Source organism: Gorilla gorilla, chromosome 9 (assembly GCF_029281585.2).
Source record: "Gorilla gorilla gorilla isolate KB3781 chromosome 9, NHGRI_mGorGor1-v2.1_pri, whole genome shotgun sequence".
Classification (NCBI taxonomy): Eukaryota; Metazoa; Chordata; class Mammalia; order Primates; family Hominidae; genus Gorilla; species Gorilla gorilla.
The window spans coordinates 17,290,352-17,309,223 of NC_073233.2; the positions used below are offsets into that span (position 1 = coordinate 17,290,352).

The following is an 18,872-nucleotide window of genomic DNA, read 5'->3' on the forward strand; positions in this document are numbered from 1 at the left end:
CCATTTCACCATGGGGCATTCTCATTAAGCAAAGCTACTATCTTGAGGGCTTCTGGGAAAGAAAACCAAGTGAGTCCCTGAGCCTTTAGGGGAAGATGGTTTTTGAGTGCCTTGGCCCCCAGGGAAGGGAGTGATGAGGGCTGGAGAGGAGGACGAGGGGAGCAGGCCCTTGTTTCTGCTCCTTCTGGAGTGGAGGGAATGGAGACATCAGGAATGGGGAGCCTTGGGAGGACTTATTTGTTCGCTGGTGCAGGGGCTGGAGGTAGAACATCCTTGACAGACATGTTGCTAAAGTCACACATGGAGTCAGGCGGACAAGGAAAAGAATGTGAGCCATGTGGGACCAGAGGGCTGCCTCTGCTCTTCAGCTGCTCTGAGCTCTGAGGTTTTAGAACTGAATGCTTGTCTGCACTATTTGGAGCAGCATCCTCTTCCCTACACACAACTGAGAGTCCTCAAGTGCCTTGACTTGTGCTGTCCCCAGGGACAGAAAGATTCCCAGGTAGCTGTGAGACTCCCCACAGGCTCTGAGCCGCATCAGGGCTCCATTTGAGGCAGTGTTGCCCCCCTCCCTTCAGAAGCCTGAGAGCCTCCTCCACTCTGACCTCAATGAGATAGTGAGGGCGGGGGGGTTGGTGTAACTGGGGCAAGGCCAGCATGAAATCAGAAACTGAGTTCGGGACAGAGCTGTCTCAGGTGAGTGAGGGACTCCGAGGATCAGGACCTAAGTTGAGGCCAATGCCCGGGTGCATGACCAGGGAAGTCCAGCTGCTGGAATTGAAAGACAACGCAAGGCTGAAGGTGAGAAGCCAGGCAGGGACCCCAGGAACAAATCCCTCACCCTCCGCCTCTTCTGGGAGTGATCTCAGGGGAGGCGGTGTTCAGGGTCTGGGGCTGAATCATGGGGTACTCACCTGAGACCAGGGGTGACGCTGGCATGGCAGAAGCAAGTTGAGTCAGAAACATGTGACAGCTGTGGTCTAAAAAGGGAAGCCTAAAGGGTCACCAAAGTGAAGGGGCCAAAGGAGCTATGGCAGCTGGGAACAGGAGCCAGGAATCTGAGAACCAGGGAGGTGAGTGCAAAAATAGTAGGTCCAGGGTAAACAGGGTTGGTTTAGAACATGTGTTGCCTGTGGCTCACTCTGGTGGGCCAGCTGGGCATGGTGGGAGTGTGGATCTGCTAAATTTAAAGGGCCAGAACAGACACCACTGTGCAGGAGACTGTGCATCTGTTTTAGCCTGGGAACCTCTTATGATAGCTCAGGCTGAGTCCAAGAAGGTCTAAGCATGGTTTGCCCTGAACCTGGAGCTGGGAAAGCAGACCAAGTCTAAATGGGAGGGGCAGGCAGTGTTGGAGATAAGGACAAGCCGTGATGGGTGCTTGGGTGGAGGGACAAGTCTGGGCGCTGGGGCCTGGGCACCATGGGGCTTACATGCTCAGGCCTGCAGGAGTGAGTGAATAGTGCTGGGGGAGACAGAGGCAGATGAGTCACAATCCCAGATGTGAGCAGATGCTCTGGGCAGATTTGGGCTGCTTGTCAGCAAATTTGACCACAGCCTGGATGGGCTGTCAGGCTCAGGCCACTGGCCCCACTCCCAGCACAGAGAAAGCCTAAGAACGCACTCCTCTGTGAGCGATCACTCTTTGAAATGTTTCATAGCCCTATATGGAACCACATCTGGGAGAGTAAATGTATTTTCTGAGCCAGGCTTTACAAGTTGATTTTATGACGCATCTAGGCAGAAGGTGAAACGCCCCAGTCATTAACTCACTTCCCCTTGTGGGTGAATTCCGCAATACGTTTTTCATCTGAGCCGTGGAACAAGTTTCTCTAGCACACACAGACCTGTCTGTCAGTGGACATTTGGCTGTTCAGATAAATCCTTGGCTCTTCAGAGGCTGTCCCTGGTTCACCCCTCAGGCCACGTGCTCTCTCTTGCAGGCAACTTTGCTGGCTTTTCCTGGAACAGGCCAAAACACAGGGATGAAGTTCTGTGGATAAGGCTGCCTGTGTCAGAGGGGCCTTGAGCACACATTCGGATTCTTAACCACCAGCTTACCAGATAGCTTGCTGTGTCCGTGTGTGTGTGTGTGTGTGTGTCCTTTAAAATTCTAGCTTAATGGCCACATGTTTTAGGCCACTTCTGTCCTCCTAAAATAGGGCTCTGAGCACGTCTCCAAAGGAGGGCCCCTGAAGCACAAGCAGTGGGCCGGCTGCCAGGGCTGGCAGAATGAGACACAGTACTTGAAATAAATGCAGGGTGTTTGCTTACAGATTCTTCACCACATCATGGATGAGTCAGATGACTTCTCACCCCAGATTCTGTTTTTACCCTTTTTCCTACTCAGAGCTAGCGGTGGGAGGATTGTGTAAAGTTTAAAATATATCCCCAAATTATATACTTCTGTCTTTTGAGTTTTAACGTACAATAGGGATCCTTTCTTTCTTCGACGCAGTCGAGAATTATGTTTAACTTTTTCAGTTTCATTCTGTTTTAATTCATACCTGGTTGTGGAAAGAGCAGTGGGTTGGAAGTTGAGAGACTTAGGATCAAGTCTCTGCTAGTTAGTAGCTCTGGGATTTGGGGCAAGTCAGTCCACCTCTCTGAGCTGCGGTTTCATTACTGACAACATGGACTGTCAGTTCCCCGTGGAGGCTATGAGCTTGCACTGGGAAGGAATGGCTTTCCCCATTCAGTGGCCCTGGTTTTCTGAGCCCCTGCCCTTCACTTGGGGTTGCTTGTCACGACAGCAAGTTAGATCACTCTTGGAAGTGTTTTGAAAACTAACATGCTACATTCTTGTGAGCGATAATTATTACTATGTGCCACGCCAAAAACAAAACAAAAAAAATCCTTTTCTTTTCTTCAGCCTTCTTCACACTCAACTTAGCCTCATCTGTGGCTAGAGCTTCTTCAGTATTCCAGGCAAATCCCTTCTCTCTGGCTTTCTGAGGCTGACCTAACCCCCAGCTCCACTCATAACACCTCTGCGTCTGCTTCTGCTACTTCTTTTTTTTTTTTTTCAGGGTCGTCCATATGTTCTTTTATTATTTATTTATTCATTTCATAGTAGTAACATATAAGAATATAAAACTTAGCATTAAAACATTACAATTTTTTTATTTCAAAATACTTTTAAAAATTGTATTTTTAAAATTGACACATAATTGTACATATTTATGGGGTACATAGTGATGTTTTGATACATCTAATATATAGTGATCAGATCAGGGTAACTGGCATAGACGTCCACCTCAAACATTTATCATTTCTTTGTGTTGGGAACATTCCATATCCTTCTAGCTATTTGAGTCTCTCTCTTATTATGAACTATAGTCCTTCTACAATGCTATAGAACACTACAACATATTCCTCCTATCTAGCTTTCATTCTGTATCTTTAACAAATTTTCCCCTGCCCCTCCCCACACTACCCTTCCCAGCTTCTAGTATCCTCTGTTCTACTTTTTACTTCTTTTTTTTTTTTTTTTTTTTTTTTGAGACAGAGTCTCCCTCTGTCACCCAGGCTGGAGTGCAGTGGCAGGATCTCGGCTCACTGCAAGCTCCGCCTCCCAGGTTCACGCCATTCTCCTGCCTCAGCCTCCTGAGTAGCTGGGACTACAGGCACCCGCCACCACGCCCGGCTAATATTGTTTTTGTATTTTTAGTAGAGACGGGGTTTCACTGTGTTAGCCAGGATGGTCAGGATGGTCTCTATCTTCTGACCTCGTGATCCACCCACCTTGGCCTCCCAACGTGCTGGGATTACAGGCGTGAGCCACTGTGCCCGGCCTGCTTTTTACTTCTAATATCAACTTTCTTTTTTTTTATTTTTAGCTTCCACATGTGAGTGAGAATATGTGGTATTGAACTTTCTCTTCCTGGCTTATTTCACTTAACATAATGTCCTCCACTTCCATCCATGTTGCTGCGAATGACAGGAATTCATTCTTTTTATGGCTGAGTAGTATTCCACTGTGTATATGTGCCACCATTCAAAAATCCATTCATCTGTTATTGGACACCTAAATTGATTTCATATCTCGGCTAATGTGAGTGGTGCTGCTAGAAACACGGGGGTGCAGATGTCTCTTTAATATACTGATTTCCCTTCCTTTGGTTACATGCCAAGTAGTGTGACCACTGGATCATATTTAACCATTTTTAAGTGTATACTTTAGTGGCATTAAGTACATTTACGCTGTTGTGCAGTTATCACCACTATCCATCTCCAGAACATGTTCATCTTGCAAAACTGAAATTCTATCCATTAAACGACAACTCCCCATTTCCTCCTTCCTCCAGCCCTTGGCAACCACCATTCTATTTTCTGTCTCTAAGAATTTAACCACTTTAGGTACATCGTATAAGTGGAACCATACAATGTTTGTCCCTTTGTGTCTGGCCCATTTCACTTAGCACAGTGTCTCCAAGGATCATTCATGCCTGCTTCTTCTCAGAGAAAGTCTTCAGAAACTTTTCAACAGTAGATAGAAAAAATGATATTGTATCTCAGAAACTGCTATAAAGGGGGAAGCTGAGTGGATACATACACTTCTTTGTTTTAGGTGCTGCTTATAGCTGTAAAGTAACTTCCTTAAATAAAAAATAAAATGTATTGTGTATCTGTATCTGGGGAATCAGACGAGATCAGGCGTGTTCAGGGTGGTGTGACTGTAGAGGTCTCAGCTGGGCAGCTGAGTGAGACTTCATCTGATATGCAGATTTGGGCAACACCCTTCCTCCCATGCATTTAGCTGGTCCAGCAGGACCAATGCCCATCCATGCTTCAAAATTTTCTTAGCCATATATCTGATGATTTACTTAAGACCAAAGAAGTCCTGAGCAAGAACGCTTAAGAAGCTGATAGTAGCTGGGCGAAGTGGCTCACGCCTGTAATTGCAACACCTTGGGAGGTTGAGACGGGTGGATCACGAGGTCAGGAGTTTGAGATCAGCCTGGCCAACATGGTGAAACCCTGTCTGTACTAAAAATACAAAAATTAGCTGGGTGTGGTGGAGCACACCTGTAATCCTAGTTACTCGGGAGGCTGAGGCAGAAGAATTGCTTGAACCAGGGAGGCAGAGGTTGCAGTGAGCTGAGATTGTGCCACTGTACTCCAGCCTGGGCAACAGAGCTTGCTCTGTCTCAGAAAAAAAAAAGAAAGAAGAAGCTGATAGTTCGGGGGGGTCTGACAGAACCAGGTTTCAGGAAGGTGATTTGGCTCCTTGAGGGAAAAGTCACTGAAAGGGAGAAAGTAGGCTGGCATGGTGGTCCAGACCTGGTAGTGGGTCCTGGGCACCAAAGAGGAGTGGCATCAAGACCCCCGAGCACCCTGGAAGCAAGGGCCAGGTGTAAAAATCCGAACACCTGTTTAAGTAAACTCTGTGATGGTTTGGGGCCCAAAGGAAAGGAAGGGGAAGAGGGAAGGGAAATTATAGCAGGACTCCTGCTATGGCTTGTGAAAAGTCAAACATTCTTCTCTTCCCATTGGCAGTGACTGGGGAGCTGAGTAACTCCGTCATGAACATCAGTGGTTCAGTCATTGGTGTTGCGAAGAGGGTCTCCATCCAGCTCAGCAGAGGCAGTGCAGTGACAGTGGTGGGCTTCTATGTCACAGTGATGGTGTATAGCAGCAGGACCCCCAGATCTCAGGCTAGCAGAAGGTGCGTTAGCAGCTCTGGTTTGTACGGATACAGGCCAGCAGCATGGGGGGGCCTGAGCTGATTTGGGTTCATAGGTAAGGTCCCACTCAGGGACTTCTGGAAGGTCTTGGGGAGGAACTTCGTCAGAGACTGTAATTCTTTTTTTTTTTTTTTTTTTTTGAGACGGAGTCTTGCTCTGTCACCCAGGCTGGAGTGCAGTGACGCGATGTCGGCTCACTGCAAGCTCCGCCTCCCGGGTTCACGCCATTCTCCTGCCTCAGCCCCCCGAGTAGTTGGGACTACAGGCGCCCGCCACCACGTCCGGCTAATTTTTTGTATTTTTAGTAGAGACGGGGTTTCACCGTGGTCTCGATCTCCTGACATCGTGATCCGCCCCCTTGGCCTCCCAAAGTGCTGGGATTACAAGCGTGAGCCACCGCGCCCGGCCAGAGACTGTAATTCTTGCCTGACTGGATGGGGTGCTAAGCCAATGAGATTCAGATGATAATGTGAACACAAGCCTAATTGTACCTATTGGCTGGTGAGGGGCAGCAACCTTTGGGTTAGGTATGTTTTGATTTGTTAATAACACAATTATTATGCAGTTTAGTCTCACAATGATCAATTCATTAATCTCATTTAATTTATAATGTTTGCTCCAAGCAGAGCTACTAATTGCCAATATGTAGGAACGACAGACCTCTTACTTTTGGCTAGATGATGACACTCATGAGGGACTTTGAGAATAGATGAAACCGTCATTATTACAGTCTGTTTTTTGGACTTGGTCACATTTTCAGAAAATAAAAAAACACTGAGAAAAGAGGAGGCAAGGGAGCCTTGAAATTGATGAAATATGACTTATCTGTGTGGAAGTTTGTCTAATCAACGTCTACTTTAGAGTGGCTGCACTCTCAGTGGTTTCTGCTTCTTCCAGAGCTTCTTTTATTGTTGTCCCAGACTTTTGGGAACCAAAGAGGAGTTTGCTTGGAAGTGACAAGTTTCTTGAGCCACTTCTATGCTAGTTTTCTTCAGAAAGGTGTTTATTTCTATATGTCATGTGACTGGGTCTTAACTACTATTGACTCTAGGAAAATTCTCAAAGTGGTTTCATTTGATTTTATCCAAGTACAGGCAGTGGAGGGTAGGATGCTAGGTAGCTCCCCATCCTTCCTTTGGTGGGACTTACAAGTGTCTCAAGCCATCAAAATCTGGGTTTTTCTCATAGCGTGGATCTCTTGGGCTAAGAAAATTTTGAAGCATGGATGGGCATTGGTCCTGCTGGACCATATATGGCTACCCAGAGGCAGCTGTTGGTGGGATGTCCTCACTCGGGGACAACGAGTGCAGCAAAGGACTCATCAGCCCAGGTAGTAAGTGTTGGTTGAATTCTGGGCACTGGATGTTCTCTCATGTGGTACCCTGGTGCTACCTACGGACCACGCTCACCTGGGCCCAGGTGGGGCAATCTCTTGAATCTGACTCTCATCGTCACATGCCACTCTAGTCCTGGAGGCTCTACTGACTTCCCTCCTCATGCCCCTGCTCTGTCACTCATGGCAACTCCAATACTCACCTTTGAGATTACTTTTGATCTTCATCTCTTCTCTTTTGAAGCTATTTTTAATTTTTATTTTATTATTATTTAATATTTTAATTTGAGATGGGGTCTTGCTCTGTCACCTAGCCTGAAGTGCAGTGGTGCAATCATAATTCACTATCGCCTTGAGCCTGGGCTTAAGTGGTCCCCCTGCCTCAGGCTCCCGAATAGCTGGGACTACAGGTACATGCCACCAAGCTTGGCTTCAAGCTATTTTAAAAACTATGTATTATAGACATCTTCAAGAATACAGAAAAATGGAAAGAACAGAACCATGGCACTCATATTCACTTAATCTTGATTAAACAATTGTTAACATTTTGTCATGTTTACTTTAATAGAATATATACGAACCACTTCAAAGTAATTGTAGACTTTTCATTAATAAACACTTCAGTATTTAACATGCATCTCTTAGGAATACAACCTTCTTTTACATAATGACAATACTATTATCACACCTAAGAAAATTAATAGTAATTGGCTAACATCATCTAATTTAAATTGTATATTCATATTTCCCCAACTGTCCCCAACATGAATTTTTAAATTGGTACTTTAGAACCAGAATTTAATCAGAGTTCCTGCATTGCATTTAGTAGTATGATTTTTACTCTCTTTTATTCTAAAACAATCCCATTTATGTTTTTAAAAATTATATCATCAGGAGTCAGGGCAGTTGTAATGCAGAATGTCTCACCTTCTGATTTGTCTGACCATTTCTCTGTGGTATCATTTAACTTAAAAAATACATATGTAGCCCTTGTATGTTCTGGAAACTGGAAATTAATTTTAAAAGCTTGACTAGATTTGGTTAATAATTTTAGTAGAGGATGCTCGTTTTTTTAAATGAACAAATGTCCTGCCTTAGTCCCTTCAGGGTTTGCCTTTTGAATTTCAGTATGTTCTCTTTCTCCTCTTTTCTCTCAAAAAAGCTTATTTGGAAAATTGCTTTTTTTTTTCCCCACAGCTATTACTACTGAACTATTTCACAAACCCATTTTGAAAGTCAAAAACCGAGCACTGAGTCTTTCTCTGTAATCCAGCTACACCAACCCTAATCTTCTCTGAGGTGATGCACAGCTGTCACCGGGGAGAAATGGAATGCCAGGAAATGCACAAAGGAAAAGCATCCTGACAAATGTTTTCAGCCTTATGCGCCACACCACTAAAGAACATTGCCACCTGCTGTAGGATATGAAGCTTCTGAAGCACATGAGAAGTAAGAGGAAACAACGGTCATGCCCCCAAAGGTCTTGCTCCACAGAACTGGAGGGACACGTTCTGAAGAATCCCGGATTGCATTCCAGATGCACCCCATGGAAACATGGGACTTTGGTCCTTTTTCAACACCAGGTCACAAGGAGAAAGCTCATTTTGCAGCTACTCACAGTTACTAGCAGGGCCATCATCCTTAACATTTTTCTGTTGACTCAGATCTCAGTGATTTGTAGAAGGATAAATTATCTAAGTATGAATTTCCTCTTAATTCTGAATAGAATCTTATAATAGGCTCTATCCTGTTACGACGTTCCCAGTAGTCTTATGAATTCAGTAGGGAATAAACCAGCTGTTTCCATTTCATGGGGAGGGCGGGGGGAACAATCTTGCACTTTTTCTTTTTTTCAACCAATGTTTATTGAACCCTTATTGTGAACCAGGAGCTGTATTAGGCTTTGAGAATACACAGTTAGCCTGGACCTACATGATGCTTATACTAGGGAAGAAGACACATAAACAGATACTTTTATTATAAAATGGTAGAAATAATTACTAGGTGTCAAAGGTTCAAAGTTGAAGGGTATAACTCAGCCTTCCTGGAGGAGCTGAGACTTGAGCTAAGACTTGAAGGATGGGCCAGATGCCAAGTGGGGAGAAGAGCTCTGTTGGTCTGTTCATTGTGGTATCCCTACCACCCCACCACATGGTCTAGTACATGGAAGACATTTAATACAGTGAATTTGCAAAAGAAATCTCAGCAGAGGAAATGTTATAAGCACAAACAAGGCACGGGAAACTAGAAATGGTTTGGATTTACCAGAAGATTAATCCTTATAGGATCATAGATTTCTCTGAAAAACTAATAGAAGCTATGGTCCTTCTTCCTACCAAAATTAACATACACTCAACATTTAACAGGTAATTTTAGGGGGATACAGATATGCCTGAAACTTGTACACACTTAGAAATCTCTGTTATAGGGAATTGGGAGCATTGAGGTTTTTAAAAACATCTTTATTTTATTTATTATAAAGTAGGGGAATGACATAACTTAGAGTTACTTTGGATGCATAGTGAAGGATGGGCTTAAGGAAGATAAGATTAGATGTGGCAGTTCACTTAAGAGCTTGCTGAAATAATTCTGGGTGAGTTAGCCAGAACTAGGAGTGAAGACACGGGCATGGAGAAGAGTAGTGGGGTGAAGAATACTTTAAGCGGTAAAACTGGCCTTGCTGGTGTTTGGTTGGATTTGAGAGCAAGGAATGGGAAGGAGCTAAGGTTGACTTTCAGGTTTTTTGAAGGACAGGGCAGATGGTGGTGCTAGTAATTGAGATAGGAAATGCAGGAAAAGAGGTTTGGGTCGGGAATGGGCTGATGGAGAGTCTGGGGACGGGAGAAATGAGGAGTTTGGGTTTGGCCATGTTGAGATCACTTGAGGCGGCCAGGTAGTGATAGATACGAGCGAAGTGGAAGGATAATGGGGAGATGCTGTAAACTTTAAGGAGCAAAGGATTAAGGGAGAGTGGAGTGGGGGTCCAGCATATGTTTTCACTTAATTGGGCAGTGAGGAGGACTGGTGGCCACTGAGTCTGAGGAATGTGGGGAGTAAGATCATAAGGCAGCTCCTCAAACAAGGGTTGGCGGAGGGCCAGTGTCTTCAGGAGCTATGTTAATTTCCCAGGGCTGCCACAACCAAGCACCACAAACTGGGTGACTTAAAACAACTGGAATTTATTGTCTCACAGTTCTTGGGGCTAGAAGTCAGAAATCAGGGTGAAGCAGGAGAAGAAGGTCTGAAGGCAGGGAACCTAAGGCCATTTCATGCAGACTTCCTAGAACTAAATTCATGCAGACTTCCTAGAACTTTCCATGCCTAAGTAACAAAAGGACCAGAGGCTATTCCCTTTGCAAACCCCCACCTTTTCTGTGTGGCAGATGGGAAATCGAAAGTACCTCAATTTGCATACGAGTGTAACTTTGTTTGCTTTGGAGTGTAACTTTGTAACTTCACTCCAGCCTCTGATTGGTTGCTGTCCACAACCAATCAAAATGATTGCAGGCCGAGTCTTCGTTTGCATAGAAGTGCGGCTTTGTAACTTCACTTCAGTCTCTGATTGTGGGCCACCACTTCATTTACATGAGGTGAGCACCAAGTGGCCAATGGGAAACCTCTAGGGGGTATTTGGATCAGAGAAGATTCTGTATCCGGGCCCATGAGCCGGCTGGTGCCGCTCCCACGCTGTGGAGTATACTTTTACTTTCAATAAATCCTTGCTTTCATTCTTTCATTGCTTCATTCTTTTCTTGCTTTGCTGTGAGTTTTGTCCGATTCTTTGTTCAAAATGCCAAGAACCTGGACAACTTGCAGTCAAGACCCTCTACCGATAACAAAGGTGCTGGCAGGATCATGCTTCCTGTGAAACTTAGCGAAATCCTTCTGCCTCTTCCTAGCTTCTGGTGGTTTGCTGGCAATCTTTAGTGTTCTTTGGCTTGTGGAAGCATCACCTTACTCTCGGCCTGTGTTATTGCATGGCGTTCTCCCTGGGTCTGTTTTGTCATGTGGCCCTCTTATAAGGACCCCAGTCTTATTGGATTACAGACCCATGCTGCTCCAGTATCACCTCATCTTAATTAATTACATCAGCAATGGCCCTATTTCCAAATAAGGTCACATTCTAAGGTACTGGAGTCAGGACTTCAACATACGTTTAGCAGGGGATAAGTTCTACCCATAGCAGGGAAGTTACTATTTCTAGTTCAAGGAGAAAACAGAGGGAACATTCTTCACAGATTGAGGGGGCAGGGGGAGTTAGGTTCCGAAAGGCTCAAGTGAAATGGTTGGGGGTACTGGGGGGGATGGTGGTGGGGGTCCTGATCAGAGGAGAGGTGAGAGGAAGAGCTAACCGACATTCTAGGTGATAAGACTGGTAGAAATGTGAGTCATGGGGTGTTAGCACGAGGAACTCACTGCAGCTCTGGTTTGAGGGCAGTCTGGGTGGACTGGCCCTGTGGTGGGGTGAGAACACACTCTGCCTCAGGGGACTCTGGGTAGAGGAGCATCCCATGAAGTGCATCAGACTGCTGTTGCCTGGTCAGCTTCTGCTTACGGATGTTAGTTTGCTGAAGAAGAATCACTTACTTCTTGCAGATTCTTAAAGTTTTCTCCACGGTGGCTGAGATTTCCTAAAAGCTGCCAGTGTCACTGCTGTTTTTTAAATTATTTTCTTCTTGCTGCTTCTAGCAGGCAGTAAGCAATGATAGTCTGAGAGGTGCTTCTGTGCTCATAACTTCTTTATTTTCTTTGGGATTTTGAAGTGTTCTTCTATTCCCAAAGAACTTAAGAAAGCAAATTCAATGAATAAACCTGTTATTTGAGAAACCCCTCTCTATCTACTTACTCCTTTTTTATTGCCCTTATGAATTCCAAAACAGCAGAGTGCAAGGTAAAAGGTGTGAAGTCAAAAGACTGTCACTGGATTGTAAATACATTCTGGGTAGGGGCTTTATATTGTTAGCCCTTTTAAAAATTCTACTCTCTATGAAAAGGGCAAAAAGACCTGATGCTGAGGCCACTGCTCTGTGTTTCACTTGCTTGCACTCTTTCTTAAATAATTTCTTAGTTACAGTCCCAGCCACTTTATATCCTATTTGATCTTTTTTTTTTTTTTTTTTTTTTGAAGTGGAGTTTCACTTTTGTCACCCAGGCTGGAGTGCAGTGGTGCGATCTCAGCTCACTGCAACCTCCACCTCCTGGGGTCAAGCAATTCTCCTGCCTCAGCCTCCCGAGTAGCTGGGATTACAGGCGCACACCACCACGCCCAGCTAATTTTTGTATTTTTGGTAGAGATGGGGTTTCACCATGTCGGCCAGGCTGCTCTCAAAATCCTGACCTCAGGCAATCCACCCGCCTCGGCCTCCCAAAGTGCTGTGATTACAGGCGTGAGCCACTGTGCCCGGCCTGTTGGATCCATTTTAATGAAGGATTATATAAATGTCCTCTGATAGACATAGTTTCATAAAAAGAAGCTCCTATCCAGGTGTGCAAGCTTAAATACCAGTACAGGAAGAATTTGTTAAATGATGCTTTGTGGTAGCTAGAGAGACTGTATCTGTTGAGCTGGGTGGTGAGCGGTATGGCACAGATCTGAAGTTAAGGTGGTTTCTTCTTTGTTGGTGTAAAAATGATGGTTGGAGCTATTTTCAAAAAACTCATAAGAAGGGATGATTGTACACATGTGTGTTGCAGTTCATCTGTACAAATACAAAGACCAGGGACTTAGGAATGTTGACTGCCACTTAGAGCAGTGTTTTGCAAAGTTTAATAAGCACATGAAGTGCCTGGGCATTTTTAAAAATGCAGATTCTGATTCCGCATATCTGGGATGGGTCCTGAGATTCAGTAGTTCTAACAAGCCCCCAGGTGACGCTGATGCTGCTGATCCAGAGACCACACTTAGAGGAGCAAAGACCTGGGGAACCTCTTGAAGAAGCACCATGATAGCATTGCAGTCTGGTCCTCAGCCTAAATCCTTCAACTGCAACTTTGAAATCCAGAAACAATAAAAGCCAAAAGTATTTTTATAACTCCTTTTGAGGCAAAACCTGATATGAACTCATGTGAAAATATTCATAATGCTTATTTCCTATTTTGCACAACTATTCATGTTTTCATTGCAAAAAGATTGGTGTATATGATTATGGGAAACTGCCCTAGACTCCACTGGGGTGTGATGTTATATGAGGCACAAGACCATGTTCTAGAGTCCAAAAAATTTCTGAATTCAGAAACACCTCTGACTCTCAGAGTTTGTGGACCTGTGATGGTTTTGGGGATGCTTACTCTATCTACAGTCTTCCTTCTTCTGGAAATTGTTTTCAACTTTATGAAGCTGGGCCTACTCTGTCCTCCTACTCCCAGCTTCCCCCACCAGCTGCAGATAATTTGATCAGGGCTGGACACTTGACCCAAATTGGGCCAATCAGATTTTCTTTGTGAGACTGTAGAATTTGAATTCATAAATGTTCATCTTGGGTGCAGGGACTGAGGTGGGTGAGAAGCAGCTTTCTGAAGCTGCATACCTGAGAAGCAGAGAAAGTTGATCTGGAGAGAGAAAGAGAGAGAGGGAGAGAGGTGTAAAGAGAGAAACAGAAAGGAGTGTACGTGCAGCCTGAGAGTGGGAGGGGAGAGCATCAGCAGGAGTGTGAGATGCAGACGGTAATGCTGTAATATAATTAGAAAATATATATTTGGTCTTTGTCTCTGGTTCCTGGCACAGAGCTTCTAAAACACTTGTAACTTCTTGAGCGTAGGGAGTCAGAGGAGTATCTTTTGTTATAATATTTGGCTTTTGTCCCCGGTTCCTGGCGCGGAACTTCTAAAATCCTTGGAATTTCCTGAACGATAGGTGTGAGAGAAACCTCTTTTGTCATTTATAATATGCCTCTTGCAATCATACTTGAGTTTATGTGAATGGGGTGATTGTTGGAGGGTGCAGACTGGTTACCAGAGGAACCAGCCACATGATTAGAAGATTGGAACTTCCAGCTCCACCTGCTGACCTGTGGGAAGAGGAGAAGGGCTGGAGATTGAGTTCATCGCCAGTGGCCAATGATTTAATCAATCATGACTATGAAATGGAACCTCCATAATGACCCTCAATGATGGGGTTGGAGAGCTTCCTGATTGGTAAACACATCTATGCGCCAGGAGGGAGGCACACCCGAACCCCAGTGGTGCAGAAGCTCCTTCACTCTGGACCCTGATGGCCCTTACTCTGTACCTCTTCACTTGGCTGTTCATTTGTGTCTTTCATAATAAGTCAGGAAGCATAAGTAAAGTTCTCCCCTGCATTCTGTGAACCATTATAGCAAGTTATTAAACCTGAGGAGGGGGTTGTGGCCAAGTCTGAACAAAGTGTAAATAACCTGGGGACCAACTGCTTGCAATTGGTGTCTGAAATGAGGGGCAGTCTTGTGGGACTGAGCCTCCAATCTGTGGGGTCTGCAATAACTCTGGGTAGTTACTGTCAGAATTGAATTCAATTTTAGGGCACGCAGTTGGTGTCCATATAGAATTGAAATATTGCTTGGTGTGGAAAACCCATACATTTGGAGTAGAGAAACAGTTTCTCCTAGTACAGACCAAGAGTGAAGGCAGAGGTTTCAATCCTGATGGCTTTCTGGTTTCTGGTTTTCAGTCCCAACAGCCCTTTCTTCCCTTGAGTTCTGCGGCATACAGCTACCATCTTATAATAAATTTTTACATTTTTTTAATGCTAGATGGAGTGGGTTTCATTGACCCAAAAGGCCTTAACTAACACACTAACAACTTTTTCTGTTAGTGCAGTAAATTTTTTTTTTAGACTCTGGAGAATGGACATGCAAATCAAATTCCCAAGAGAATGCTGATTTATTAATTTCCATGCAGAATAACTGCCAGTGGGACCAGAATACTCCTGCTCACAGGTCAGCTTGTTCCCTGCTGGTAGGAAAATCTGCACGGGAAGCCAAGTTATTATGAGAAGGCTGCTTGATGAGTGCAGACAGAACCACATAATGAGGGGATCTGAGCAGACTGCCTCCAAGCTAGCCAGGGTGGCTGGAGGCCCTTTTCCCTACTTTCAGGATGGAGCGAACCTGCCAAGTGGTGTACACATGTGCCCATGCTACAGCATCCTTGGAAAATAGGCCAGCTCACTAAAACGAGTTCACCCATAAGCCAAGTCAGCTAATGAGCCATTTACCTAAAATGAGTATTTGTTAAAACATTTCATGTGTGACTGGATGGTTTCCATAGCTTTCTGAGTCTTTTCTGTCTATGGTGACTGGTGACTGTTTTATGTTCTGCAGTTCTTATACCTCTTTTTCCTTTTCTCTTCCCTTCCCTTCCCTCTTTTCTTCCTCTCCTTCTCCCTTTCCTCCCTCCCTTTTTCCTCCTGCTTTCTTTTCTATTCTTATTTCAAAGATATTTTTGCTTACTTATCTAAGGTTGCCCATCTCCCCTACTTCATGCTGCCATCACCCCATCATCTCCTAGAGCTCAAGACTGGAGATTGTGTCTTGAGAGCTAGGGCAGCCATAAAGCCAGAAACAGTGCTGGATGGAGAAAATGGGTGGAGCAGAGCTAAATGTGTATGTGTTTGTGTGTGTGTGTGTGATGGGGGGAAGCTGGAAGGGCAAAAGCCAGACACTCCAGACAACTTGAACCACCCATACCAAAGCAGCAGGGGCAAGACTGTCAACTGGAAATCAAACCAAGAGTCTAGAATGGAACAAGAGACTGGATTGAAGTAAGGAGATAATAATAGTAGTTTTGAATTTCTATTGCCCATTACCTATCTTATAACTTTCTATTTTTCTAAATTTGCAGTATGTGCCTTTTGGAAACATTTGTGTAATGTCGAATTTGCCTAAATCTAGAGTTGCCCAACTCAGGGGGTGTTTTATTTATGATTCGTCAACTTTCTCCTTTTTTCTTTTTAGCTTCTCCTTCCTGCTGCTTATTGTTTGCATCTTAGACTTTTGTGCACTAGATGTCATCATTAAGCAAATTAACCTAAATTTAATGTTTGTTGCTCTGTAGTGAGGCATTTCTGTGTTGACAGTGGAAGTGAAAAAATGAGGCATTCATCAGAAACATATTAAGCTCTGTTGCACTTTATAGCTTGTGACACCTAAATGACAAAGTGATACTGGACCACAAATATTAACCCATATTATATTTTAATGCTCTTTTGAACCAAATAAAGCCTGTCTTAACCAAATAAAGTTTTTTCCATCATAAAAATTATATATATTTGTATTTCTTTCCTGCTGCTGATGTAACAATCACAATTTAGTGGTTTAAGACAACATAGCTCTTTTTTTTTTTTAAAGTGAGATAGGCTCTGGCTCTGTTGCCCAGGCTGAAGTGCAGTGGCATGATCATGGCTCACTGTACCCTCGACCTCCTGGGCTCAAGAGATCCTCCCATCTTAACCTCCCAAGTAGCTGGGACTACAGGTGCACACCACCATGCTCAGCTAATTTTATTTTTTGTAGATACAGGGTCTCACTGTATTGCTTAGGTTGGTCTTGAACTTCTGGGCTCAAGTGATCCTCCTGCATCAGCCTTCCAAAGTGCTAGGATTACAGGCATAAGCTACTGCACCTGGCCCACAAATTTATTATTTTACTGTTCTAGAGATCAGAAGTCTTAAAATCAAGGTGTCTTAAGGGGTAAGTCCCTTCTGAAGGCAATTGGAGAAAATATTTCCTTGTCATTCCCTGTTTCTGGAGGCCACCTGCATGCCTTCACTCAGAGGCCCTTTCCTGCATCTTTAAAGCCAGCCGTATAGTTTCTTCAAATCTGTTTCTCTGACTATACCCCCTGCTTCTGTCACCACATCAACTGTCTTCTCTCTTGCCCCTCTGTCTACGTCTTATAAGGACCCTTTTGCTTATATTAGGCCTACCTGGACAATCCAGTTCCTCTCCCCATTTTGAAATCTTAACCACATCTACAAAGTCCCTTTTACCATGTAAGGTAACATATATACGGGTTCTGGGGATTGGGATGTGCACATCTTTGGGATGGTCTACCGTAAAACTCCTTTCTACTATTTAGCCTACTGTAATATTAATTTATAAAGCATTAAGAAAGAGTTTAGAAACAAAGAAAGAAGAAAAATGTAACTCGTTGCACTACTGAAAGATAAACAAAATGAACATTTCCTTCTAACTTTTAAAAAAGAATAGTTTTTACATAGTTATACTTATGTATACAATTTGAGATCCTGTTTTTTCACTAAATATTATATCAATGTATTTTCTATGTTAGTCTATAGTCTGAGCAAACATTTTTTATTGACTACACAATATTCCATTGAGTGTATATACCATATTTTACTTAAGCCTCTCTTTATTTTTAAAAAGTTATTTTTAATTTTTTGATCTTATAAATAACCCTGGGCCAAATATTTTTGCTTACAAGGACTTTTGTGTTTGTGTTTGTTTTTTCCTTGAGATAGATTCCCAGATGCTGAATTACTATATCAAAGGCGTTTCACAGGAAATTTTTTCAAACAGTTTATACCAATTTTTAGAATCAACAGAAATAAGTTAGTGCCCATTTTACTATATTCTCACCAGCACCAAATAAAATAGCAATCACAATAATATATTTGATAATCAGAATATATATCTAATGGACTATCTATCTGGTGGAATATATATCTGGTGACATTAATATTTGGTGGCATAGATATCTTTTGCTTTAATTTGCATTTTATTGTTTACAAGGGAGACTGAACATGTTTTCATGAGATTCTTTGCTAGCTAGCTATAATTCTTTTTTTTTTTTCTTTTGAGACAGAGTGTTGTCTTGTCCAGGCTGGAATGCAGTGGCTCGATCTCAGCTCACTGCAACCTCTGCCTCCTGGGTTCAAGCGATTCTCCTGTCTCAGCCTCCTGAGTAGCTGGGATTACAGGCATGCGCCACCACACCTGGCTAGTTTTTGTATTTTTAGTAGAGACGGGGTTTCACCATGTTGGCCAGGCTTATCTAGAGCTCCTGACCTCAAGTGATCCACCTGCCTCGGCCTCCCAAAGTGCTGGGATTACAGGTGTGAGCCATCGCGCCCAGCCTGCTAGCTATAATTCTTTGATAAATTATGAATTCAGGTCTTTACTTTTAGGGGGTCTGTGTTAATCTGTTCTTGTGTTGCTATAAAGAAATACCTAACCTAGCTTAGGGAACATAGTGAGATCCCATCTCTAAAAAACAAATTAGTTGGACACAGTGGCATGCGCTTGTAGTCCCAGCTACTCGGGAGGCTGAGGTGGGCGGATCACTTTAGCCCAGGAGTTCGAGGCTGCAGTGAGCCATGATCGCACCACTGCGTACCAGCCTGGGTGACAGAGAGACCCTATCTCAAACAACAACAAAAACAAACCAAAAGGACAAAAACAAAAACAAAAAAAGAAATACCTGAGACTAGGTAGTTTATAAAGAAAAGAGTTTAATTTGGCTCACAGTTCTGCAGGCTGTACAGGAAGTGTGGGGCTGGCATCTGCCCCACTGAGGTGAGGGCCTCAGGAAGCTTATAGTCATGGTGGAAGGTGAAGGAGGAGCAGATGAATCATATGGTGAGAGAGGAAGCCAGAGAGAGACAAGGGTGTGGTCCCAGACTCTTAAGCAATCAAATCTCATGTGAACTAACTGAGCAAGAACTGACTTATCATCAAGGGGTGTTAACCATTCATGAGGGATCTGCCCCCATGATCCAATCGCCTCCCACCAGGAAATCACATTGGGAATCACATTTCAACATGAGATTTGGAGGGGACAAACATCCAAACCATATCATTCTGCCCCTGGCTCCCCGAATCTCATGTCCTTCTCACATTTCAAAATATAATCATGCC

General features: G+C 43.8%; 1 long non-coding RNA gene across 1 annotated transcript; it reads left to right on the plus strand.

Moving 5' to 3' along the window:
- Window positions 1-270: 270 nt before the first annotated feature.
- LOC129525363 (uncharacterized) lies at window positions 271-16,235 on the plus strand. The gene is made up of 2 exons (XR_008669635.2): window positions 271-1,073; window positions 8,218-16,235. It is a non-coding gene; the product is annotated as an uncharacterized lncRNA (long non-coding RNA).
- The last annotated feature ends 2,637 nt before the right edge of the window (window positions 16,236-18,872 follow it).